The 12,434-nt window shown below is 37.0% G+C and overlaps 1 long non-coding RNA gene across 9 annotated transcripts; it reads right to left on the reverse strand.

The window, feature by feature from the left end:
* Positions 1–3,166: 3,166 nt before the first annotated feature.
* On the reverse strand, positions 3,167–11,946 carry LOC121748972. 9 transcript variants are annotated; one of them, XR_006039558.1, is made up of 6 exons: positions 11,212–11,946; positions 10,118–10,205; positions 9,182–9,274; positions 5,733–8,869; positions 3,697–4,726; positions 3,167–3,390 (listed from the first exon to the last, which is right to left on the reverse strand). It is a non-coding gene; the product is annotated as an uncharacterized LOC121748972 (long non-coding RNA). The 9 variants fall into 9 exon arrangements; XR_006039554.1 differs by having other exon boundaries at positions 9,176–9,274; XR_006039557.1 differs by having other exon boundaries at positions 3,703–3,795; positions 4,639–4,726; positions 9,176–10,205.
* Positions 11,947–12,434: the final 488 nt, after the last annotated feature.

Consider the following 12,434-nt stretch of genomic DNA (forward strand, 5'->3'; position numbering starts at 1 on the left):
CGGTCAGTTCGTTTGGAAGATCAAGGATACAGCCTCCACTGTGACTACCAGATCAGGGTTCACGACGGGAGATCCGTTCCCGACTGAGTTTTTGAGTGACGAATCCTGGGAATCTTCAGGACGAACAGATCCGGAGTCCCCACCAGAATCGGAAACAGAGTCAGAAACAGGGGAGGAAGAGGAAGTTGAGATGGCACACGTAGCGGACCCAGATCCAGAAATAGGGTCACTAACGGCTCATCTCGATGGAGAACCAGCACACGCAATAGTGATGAACCCACGTCAGAGATCTATTGAGATCAAAACGAATGTGTTAGGTGTCTTGCCAACATTTTCTGGGCGAAGGAGTGAATGCCCGTACGAGTTTTTGAACGAGTTTAGCAAGTTATGTGGCATTCAAAAGAGGCCTAATGATGCGACAGAGGAGAACTATCGCTTGCGCGCGATTCCTTTCACTCTAAAGGGGGAGGCAAATACATGGTTGTTGAGATTACCCCCGGATTCTATCCGCACCTGGAGGGACTTTAAATTGGAGTTCCTAGATTACTTCTTTCCATCCAACAAGACGAACGCTCTGAAGAAGAAGATAGTGGAATGCAAGCAGGATTACGATGAGTCATTGAGCCAATACTGGTCAAGGTTCAAGGGATTGCTGGACGCATGCCCGAATCATCGGATGATAGAGGCAGAGACCTACTCTCTGTTTTATGAAGGGGCAACTCCCGAGTCTAAGGATTTGATGAACTCCTCGAGCGGGGGGAATTTTACAAGAAAGAGAGGAAGTGAGGCAAGAGAGATTTTGGGAAGATTAATCGACGCCAAGAAGGCGTATGACAGTACGAGGAATGCTGTGAGAAAAGGCTCTGTGAATGCATTGAGGGAGCAGGAGGATGACAAAGTTGAAGCAAGGATTGATAGGCTGGAGAAAGCCTTGCTGAATGCTATCGAAAAAACTAATACAGCCGCACCAAGGGAAACGGCTAAGTTGTTAGGTCCAGTAGATAATCAACTCCAGCAATATTACGGACCTCAGGAAGGTGATTACCAGGCCCAGGCGAACGCGATGGGAAGTTGGAATCCTGATGGAAGTTGGAACCAAGGAAGACAAAGAGATGCACCCTGGAGGAATCACCCGAACTTTAGATGGTCTGAAAACGAGCAAAGCCAGCCAGCACCCCAACTGAGTATACAGTCCGCACCGCAGCCCGAGAGGCAGGGTAACTGGAGAAATCATGAGGGGCAAGGAAATTGGAACAACCGTAATCAAGGAGATCACTCGACCTGGGGAAACAAGAATCAAAATTATCAAGGGAATTCTTACGTACCACCACATCAAAGGAATTTCCAAGCACCTTACCCAGGTCAAGGAAGTAATTTCAACAACAATCCAGGAGGTCAAGGGCACATTCGCCCAGGCCAAGGAAGTGGAACAAACCAAAATATAGGGCCAGGCCCTAGTCAGCCAAGCTCTAGACCAAGGAACCTTGATGAGATGGTTCACGACCTCGTTAGTTCCCAGCAGCACATTCAGAACAATTTACAGTCGAACAATGATGTGGTCCACAAGCTTCAGGATGCGCAGCAAGAACAGAAGGCGGCAATGGATATGCTGGCCAAACAGTTGTCTCAAATAGCTACTTCCTTGAGTGATATGCGGGGAAACGAGGGCAAGATTCCTGCATCGGTAAGACCACCTGACAAAGCCAATATTAGCCAGATCACGCTGAGATCTGGGAAGGAGTACGAAGGGCCGGTCATGAGGTACAGAGAGGTCACGACCCCCATTAAGGATAAGGAAACAGAGGAAAAAACCACTGAATCAAGAAACTCGGTTGAAAGCAACCCTGCAGTTAGAGATGAACTTCAGGCAGGAGATTTAGAGAAACGGCTGCCCAGGACAATCGAACCATTTTTCCTAGATCCAGAACCGGAATTGGTAGAGAAAAAAAGAGTCGATGAATCTTCAGCAGGTGAATGTTCCGGAACCGGGAAACGACCAAAACCTTTCCCAAACCGAGGAGAGGCAAAGAAAAAGAAGGATGAGCCAGTGGATCTTATGGATATTTTCGGGAAACTGGAGATAAATCTACCCTTCTTACAGGCTTTGAAAATGCCAGTTTTCAGCAAGTTCATCAAAGAGTTTATAGCTGGGAAGGCTAGACCTAGTGGAAAAATCTTGATAGGCGAGAATGTGTCCGCGGTAATTCAGAAGCGGAGGATGCCTTCGAAATGCAATGACCCAGGTATGTTCACCTTGCCTATTTCCATCGGCGATGTAAAAATTGAGCATGCTATGTGTGACTTGGGAGCATCCATAAATGTGTTACCCCTGTCCATATACAAGAGGTTAGTGGGAGTAGGTATGGTGGATACGAAGGTTGTGATCCAATTGGCGGACAGGTCATGCATCTGCCCTGAAGGAGTGCTCGAGAACGTAATAGTCAAGGTACACGACTTCCTGTACCCGGCTGACTTCCATGTGATTAAGATGAGCGATAATGAGTCTGTAGAGTCTGGCGGAGTATTATTGGGGAGACCTTTCCTGCGAACTGCTAAGACTATCATTGATGTCTTTGATGGTACTATCTGTCTCGATTACAATGGGGATAAATATACATTCAGCATAGATGAGGCAATGAAGAAGCCACTTGATGTTGAAAATATGCATTCTGTAGATATCATTAACCCCTTGGTCTAGGAATACCTCGAGACTGAATTAATGCAGGGACAGATTGAGAACTCAGAGATGAGTCATGCTGTTGATAGGGAGGTGGCCAGTTGGTGCCAAGCAATGAATACGAGCAAGTTGTCAGATGAAGAGCTAGCAGAAGCAATTCTGGAATTTTGCACCAAGCCCGAGCTAGCCAGATCGAGGGAGACACTTTATGGGGCAAGCAAGGAAGATCTTCCTGGATCGACTAAGGGGATGACGACTGGAGCAGCAGAAAAGAACCCCCTGCCCCAGGAAAAAGATGTTCCCAAGAAGGAGTTGAAAACACTTCCGCCAGGCCTAAAGTATGCTTACCTTGAGGCGAATGAGACTTTTCCGGTGATTATCAACAGCAACTTGATCAAGGAACAGGAAGAGGAGCTGCTGAAAGTGTAACACCCCCTACCCGATCGGCGAACGGTCGAATAGGAAATGTCACAATTACGGTGCCATAAATTATGGTCAATTAAAAACCAAACTTAATTCATTAACCTATCAGCAAAAGTTCCAACACTATTTACAAACACAGCGGAAGCTATTACAAATATTCAAATACTATACATGCCACATCTAACATAAATGGACACAAACGCCGCAAGCAGTGATCAGTGACCCACCGAGGATGCAGTGCTGGCGAAGAAACGAAAGAAATATCCAAAGGAATCCACGATCCAATTAACCTGTAGCAAACTCAACACTTCAGCCACAATTCTCTAACAATCAAAAATCATACAACTTAAATTCTTATTATTATATTTACCAATCATTACCGCATATATCATATTATTATTGTCTTATTAATTTCTAACATAAATTGCGCAACATCTCCTCTATAACCAACACATGCCCAAAACCCAACATTAGGCAATATCAAACCCAGAATTTATCAACAGTCATCAGCATTTATATGAAGCATCTAATATTCCAAATGATATCCACACATTAACATAGACAAATCACAGACGTCATCACACGTATCAACATACCCGTACCAGTAGTCAAATCTTCGTCCACGACTTCAAATTTCCAAACTATGTCATCAGAGGGGTATAATAATACAAAACTTCACATGTCATAAACTACATCTGCAAGTCTCAGATTTTCAATATTTATAATAAAACTCAACAGAACCATGTAACAGAATCTATTTTCACGTATAAGATATTATCATATCAAATTATAACAGATGTTTCACACAATCTCATATTATAACTCATATGTTGTCATACACATATTGTCACATATATCATCACGAATATTTTGATCGACATTATCACATAATTTCACACATGGCCCCTTAATGTGCTTAGTGACAGACTAGGGTACACGGACCAAATCAGAATCAGATACAAACGCGGATTTTGTCCTCGAGAGGACTCTGCACAGACCACCCAATTAGGGTGCAGACAGATAATCAGACCATCCATTTCGGATGCATACAGATAATCCCGGGAACAGACCACCCATAGGGTGTAGATCAGACAGATCAGATAACAGACGATCCTCGCTTCAGTTATCCAGAAGACGAGAGATCACAGATGATGCAGCGCTGCTGTCCTATGGCATGCCAATTGTACCCACAGAATACACTCAAGCACGGGGCGTAAACACCATCAAATTTACTCATTTTCATCTCAATACATATTCTCAATTATTTCTAATATAACACATCAACAACTTATTTTCACACCATATCATATCGAATTTATAGATTAAATTCCGACATTCTCAAAATCATCCCAGATTCCCAACAACACAGACAGATCATACCTCATCACAGATAGATAGATAGATAGATAGATCGATCAAGCATCATCACATTTAATCATATTTGTATACATCTCATCATCATATATCATTTATCGTCACGTAATAATCACGGAAAAACACGTAAGAGAATTAGGCCATTTAAGTGTTGAGCATGCTACCTGGATGACGTTATTTCCAAACCTTTCCATTCGACATTTCTTCTTTCGCCGATCCTTTTTCCTTTCATTTGCTAACATTTGGGTGTAGCTACCTCATAGAATTATAACACAAATTAATTTATCGAGAAATAATATTACTATAAGCTAAACTCTCCCCTTTATCCTCATCTAATATCCTAGATGAAAGTAATTCCATGATCTACCAATTTACTTTTAATATATCAACTACATTGGACTGTTTTCTCGTTAATGTTATGTAATAATTTAAAAGGCTTTAGAGGCGCAACCTAGTATTTTCAAATACCCTTGGAAGTTTAGTTTACAAGGCAACAAAATTCACTCGAAAATTCCTAATGGGTCGAGAGATATTCTCCTTTCACCACAGACTACCAAAATCGAGCAGTTTTGGCAATAGTTTCTACACAATTTTTATAAATAATATTTGTACTCTTTAATTAATCACAAAATTCAGAGAACAACTAAACACCTTATAGTTAATTTCGAAATTATGGAATCAAGTTTTCATCGACCTTAAATTCCCTGAATATTTCGGATAACACATACCAAAATATGACAAAGTACCAGAATTTTGACAGTTCGTAGCTGTATTGTTATACCAATTTATACACATAGTAAACGAACTCCTAAATTCTCCATACGATTCAGGGATCCTCTAGACGCATCATAGTTATTATAGAAATTGTTAAACCAAAGATTTAACATATATAAACATGTTTAATAATTCAAACTAGGAGGCGGTAGAATAGAGGGTTTGATTCTAATCAAGATTTTATCTCAATTCATATTTAATCATCTTTTAAATATTCATTTCATCTATTGGGAACATATAACACCCAAAATCATATACTTAAGGTATATTTTCAGTTCCATTAGCAATTCTAAAAAAATATTTCATAACTTCAAAATCAAGGATAAAACATGTTTTAGGGCATCTAAACGTAACATATTCTACACTAATACAAGAATTGAACCATCATTTGTTCAAACACCTATCAAGGAGGATCCCTAGTAGTTTTAAAGTCCAATATATATATATTTTCAATCTTCAAAAACAACATAGAATGAAGAGCTACCTTGATTTAACACCGATTGCGCGATCGGGTATTCAATACGTTGAGAAACGGAGCTAAAATTTGAAGATGAAAGCTTGGAACTCCTTGGCTATGGAGGACACGACTTTTGGGATGAAAATGAGGATAAATAGTGTTATTTTTGGTTTATAAAAGTGTCCCAAATTATTAATTAATTTCATGGTATTTTTGGTGTACAAGTGGCATTCATCAAATCATGCATAGTTATTTTATTTTCTCTAGAATTTTCTATTAACTTTAAGGCATATTTTGAAGTCAAACATGTCCAAAATGCTGGAAATTTCGTGCCCTATGATTTAAACAAGATATTTTATTTATTTCATGTGAAAAGACGATTTTGCCCTTCTACCGTATTCTATTTATGATTCCCGATTCAACTCCGATTTTCTTCTCATTCTCACCCTCACTATACTTCTAATACTTACTTTTAATGCTACTTTATTCCTTAATCCTTGTTACTTATTTGGCTCTTTTTTTGTTATCGAATCAACCACATATAATTCGAAATAGACAATTTTAACACAAACCTTATCTTATTTATAATATAACTCATATATTATTTCTAATAAATAATTCTCATCACCTTTTATCCTTATAAAAATTATCAACAATATTTTATCGACTATCATTATTTTCAATATCGATTTATTCGTCGAAAGCCCTGAGTCGTTGATTTCTTAACCTGAACCATGAATTCGTCTAGAGTTATTTTTGGGATGTTACAACTCTTCCCCCCTAAAAAGAATTTCGTCCTCGAAATTCCATCGAGTTTACTTTATTCCTAAAAGCCTCGCAGGTTCATATATGTCATTCTATAGCATCCTATATCCTCATCTACATAGTGCATCTTCACTTCCACAACCAAACACAGAGTGACACTCAAAATCACATAATCATACCTTAACTCATAGCCACATTTTACAATCACATAATAATAATATTATCACTATCTTTAACATATTTCAAGCATAATTGTCACATTATCATTTCTTTATATATTAATTTCCATGTTATATACATCTTTTCTTACCCACATAGGGCGCACATATCATCTTCGTCACATATATGTATGGTTCACATATTCATCACTGTATAGGCCTTATTCGGGCACATATAGCCCATAAAGGGTGTATTTCGATTTCCATATATCATCATAATATTTTCATTACATTTTCCTTCATTATCACTCGCAACACGTCATACATTTTCTTCACATCATAGTTACATACATTTCTCTGAATTGTATCACATATCTTATATCATGTACAATTACTTAGCTTATATCTTTATCGCGTCACATCATATTTCCTATTGCCCAATTTCGAGCAAACATATAACCCATACAGAATTCATACTTCCATTCACATCACATAGCTCGATCTCGAGCGCACATATAACCCATTCAAGGGCACACAAATTCAGATTTTATCATTTATTTTTCATTTTCCCTATAAGCCACAAGATACAATATTAATAATAAATTATCAAATCAAACAAACAATTCACAACAAAGTTCAAATAGCAAGTTAACATTCGTCAACAACCATATTTATTTTCAAATCCCATCAGGTATCAATCATAAAATTTTTCGCATTCTCATAGTTCGTTTCAAGCATATAATTCATATGAATTTCTTACTTTCAATCATATCATATTTCATCTCACGTGACTTAACTTTGAACACATTCCTTTATCACATGTAGCGCACGAATTTCTCATCGTATCACATTATATGCTAATAGTTCATTTTGTGCATCGTATAATCCATTTAGGGCACACATTTACATATATCACTACATCTGAAAACATCATATAATTCCATACATTCCTATATATCCTTAAATATCATCAGATATAACGATTACTAAATAACCCCTCTACATTTAAGCTCATTTAGAGCACACATATTCATCCATATCAGGTATCAATCAATTCACATGTTCACATTCAGATAGCCCGCTTTCGTCGTATAAAACTTAACATCATATATTCATACGATTTATCAAAATCAAATACAAAGGATATATCACATTCTTATCCATAACCAACACATTTATAGATCACAGAACACATATGTTATCCGTAGGCAAATACACATTATCACATATTTTCACTTATTTGCCTAAGTGTGCTTAACGATAAACACGGGTATACGTACAAAGCAAAATGCACCCGCATGGGGTCAATCAAATCCTCCCATCACACCAATCGTCACATCATATTATTTCCTCCCATCACACCAAGTATAGAATGACACTATGTATCATATATCATAAATAATTTCTATACCCGATGTTAACGCATAAGCAAGGGCACAACACTTATATGACCATATTCATTTATTATCCACATCATTGTCATGTTCAACATATATCAAAATCAGATCTCAAATCATAATTAGCAAATAATTTACTTACTAATCATTTTATACTTTACAATCTTTTAGCTGACATCATATTTTCCTACAATGCCAATGAGCTCGTTACTTTCTTTTTATTAGAACACATTTCTTATCAACCTTTCTAAACTTATTCAACTTGACATCATTTTTTTTTTGTGTCCGACAATGACACTACCGAGATTCGAGTTATGTGGGGTGGCCAGTCCCATATAACCACATTTCTCGGTCACACGAGAATTCTTGTCCCGTACTTTGATAAACTTTAGACTTTATACTTTATCAAATCCTCGTTTGACAAACTTCTATACTGACATACTGCAGCCACTGCATCAGGTCACTGATATCGAATACGACTAGACACCCTATGTGGCATGTTACTAAACCCACCAAGAGCCTAGGAACACCTAAACCTAGGCTCTGATACCAACTTGTAACACCCCCTACCCGATCGGCGAACGGTCGAATAGGAAATGTCACAATTACGGTGCCATAAATTATGGTCAATTAAAAACCAAACTTAATTCATTAACCTATCAGCAAAAGTTCCAACACTATTTACAAACACAGCGGAAGCTATTACAAATATTCAAATACTATACATGCCACATCTAACATAAATGGACACAAACGCCGCAAGCAGTGATCAGTGACCCACCGAGGATGCAGTGCTGGCGAAGAAACGAAAGAAATATCCAAAGGAATCCACGATCCAATTAACCTGTAGCAAACTCAACACTTCAGCCACAATTCTCTAACAATCAAAAATCATACAACTTAAATTCTTATTATTATATTTACCAATCATTACCGCATATATCATATTATTATTGTCTTATTAATTTCTAACATAAATTGCGCAACATCTCCTCTATAACCAACACATGCCCAAAACCCAACATTAGGCAATATCAAACCCAGAATTTATCAACAGTCATCAGCATTTATATGAAGCATCTAATATTCCAAATGATATCCACACATTAACATAGACAAATCACAGACGTCATCACACGTATCAACATACCCGTACCAGTAGTCAAATCTTCGTCCACGACTTCAAATTTCCAAACTATGTCATCAGAGGGGTATAATAATACAAAACTTCACATGTCATAAACTACATCTGCAAGTCTCAGATTTTCAATATTTATAATAAAACTCAACAGAACCATGTAACAGAATCTATTTTCACGTATAAGATATTATCATATCAAATTATAACAGATGTTTCACACAATCTCATATTATAACTCATATGTTGTCATACACATATTGTCACATATATCATCACGAATATTTTGATCGACATTATCACATAATTTCACACATGGCCCCTTAATGTGCTTAGTGACAGACTAGGGTACACGGACCAAATCAGAATCAGATACAAACGCGGATTTTGTCCTCGAGAGGACTCTGCACAGACCACCCAATTAGGGTGCAGACAGATAATCAGACCATCCATTTCGGATGCATACAGATAATCCCGGGAACAGACCACCCATAGGGTGTAGATCAGACAGATCAGATAACAGACGATCCTCGCTTCAGTTATCCAGAAGACGAGAGATCACAGATGATGCAGCGCTGCTGTCCTATGGCATGCCAATTGTACCCACAGAATACACTCAAGCACGGGGCGTAAACACCATCAAATTTACTCATTTTCATCTCAATACATATTCTCAATTATTTCTAATATAACACATCAACAACTTATTTTCACACCATATCATATCGAATTTATAGATTAAATTCCGACATTCTCAAAATCATCCCAGATTCCCAACAACACAGACAGATCATACCTCATCACAGATAGATAGATAGATAGATAGATCGATCAAGCATCATCACATTTAATCATATTTGTATACATCTCATCATCATATATCATTTATCGTCACGTAATAATCACGGAAAAACACGTAAGAGAATTAGGCCATTTAAGTGTTGAGCATGCTACCTGGATGACGTTATTTCCAAACCTTTCCATTCGACATTTCTTCTTTCGCCGATCCTTTTTCCTTTCATTTGCTAACATTTGGGTGTAGCTACCTCATAGAATTATAACACAAATTAATTTATCGAGAAATAATATTACTATAAGCTAAACTCTCCCCTTTATCCTCATCTAATATCCTAGATGAAAGTAATTCCATGATCTACCAATTTACTTTTAATATATCAACTACATTGGACTGTTTTCTCGTTAATGTTATGTAATAATTTAAAAGGCTTTAGAGGCGCAACCTAGTATTTTCAAATACCCTTGGAAGTTTAGTTTACAAGGCAACAAAATTCACTCGAAAATTCCTAATGGGTCGAGAGATATTCTCCTTTCACCACAGACTACCAAAATCGAGCAGTTTTGGCAATAGTTTCTACACAATTTTTATAAATAATATTTGTACTCTTTAATTAATCACAAAATTCAGAGAACAACTAAACACCTTATAGTTAATTTCGAAATTATGGAATCAAGTTTTCATCGACCTTAAATTCCCTGAATATTTCGGATAACACATACCAAAATATGACAAAGTACCAGAATTTTGACAGTTCGTAGCTGTATTGTTATACCAATTTATACACATAGTAAACGAACTCCTAAATTCTCCATACGATTCAGGGATCCTCTAGACGCATCATAGTTATTATAGAAATTGTTAAACCAAAGATTTAACATATATAAACATGTTTAATAATTCAAACTAGGAGGCGGTAGAATAGAGGGTTTGATTCTAATCAAGATTTTATCTCAATTCATATTTAATCATCTTTTAAATATTCATTTCATCTATTGGGAACATATAACACCCAAAATCATATACTTAAGGTATATTTTCAGTTCCATTAGCAATTCTAAAAAAATATTTCATAACTTCAAAATCAAGGATAAAACATGTTTTAGGGCATCTAAACGTAACATATTCTACACTAATACAAGAATTGAACCATCATTTGTTCAAACACCTATCAAGGAGGATCCCTAGTAGTTTTAAAGTCCAATATATATATATTTTCAATCTTCAAAAACAACATAGAATGAAGAGCTACCTTGATTTAACACCGATTGCGCGATCGGGTATTCAATACGTTGAGAAACGGAGCTAAAATTTGAAGATGAAAGCTTGGAACTCCTTGGCTATGGAGGACACGACTTTTGGGATGAAAATGAGGATAAATAGTGTTATTTTTGGTTTATAAAAGTGTCCCAAATTATTAATTAATTTCATGGTATTTTTGGTGTACAAGTGGCATTCATCAAATCATGCATAGTTATTTTATTTTCTCTAGAATTTTCTATTAACTTTAAGGCATATTTTGAAGTCAAACATGTCCAAAATGCTGGAAATTTCGTGCCCTATGATTTAAACAAGATATTTTATTTATTTCATGTGAAAAGACGATTTTGCCCTTCTACCGTATTCTATTTATGATTCCCGATTCAACTCCGATTTTCTTCTCATTCTCACCCTCACTATACTTCTAATACTTACTTTTAATGCTACTTTATTCCTTAATCCTTGTTACTTATTTGGCTCTTTTTTTGTTATCGAATCAACCACATATAATTCGAAATAGACAATTTTAACACAAACCTTATCTTATTTATAATATAACTCATATATTATTTCTAATAAATAATTCTCATCACCTTTTATCCTTATAAAAATTATCAACAATATTTTATCGACTATCATTATTTTCAATATCGATTTATTCGTCGAAAGCCCTGAGTCGTTGATTTCTTAACCTGAACCATGAATTCGTCTAGAGTTATTTTTGGGATGTTACAGAAAGTCATCCGAAGGAACAAGAACGCTATTGGTTGGACACTTTCTGACTTGGTAGGGATTAGCCCTGATCTGTGCATGCATCACATTCGATTAAATGAAGGAGCGAAACCCTGCAGAGACCCTCAACGCAAATTGAATCCCAATATGAGGGAAGAGGTATTGAAGGAGGTATTGAAGTTGTTATCCCTAGGAATCATTTATTCCATACCAGACAGTGAATGGGTTAGCCCAGTACACATGGTACCCAAAAAGTCGGGAATCCAGGTTGTCAAGAACGACAAGAATGAGTTGGTACCGACCAGGCTAGTCACCGGTTGGAGGATGTGCATTGACTACAGAAAATTGAATGAGGCAACCAAGAAAGACCATTTTCCCCTTCCGTTCATTGACCAGATGCTGGAGAAATTAGCAGGCAAGCAATATTTCTGTTTCTTGGACGGATATAGTGGGTATTTCCAAATTTACGTGGACCCCGAGGAC

This window comes from Salvia splendens, chromosome 9 (genome assembly GCF_004379255.2).
Source record: "Salvia splendens isolate huo1 chromosome 9, SspV2, whole genome shotgun sequence".
In the NCBI taxonomy this organism is placed as follows: Eukaryota; Viridiplantae; Streptophyta; class Magnoliopsida; order Lamiales; family Lamiaceae; genus Salvia; species Salvia splendens.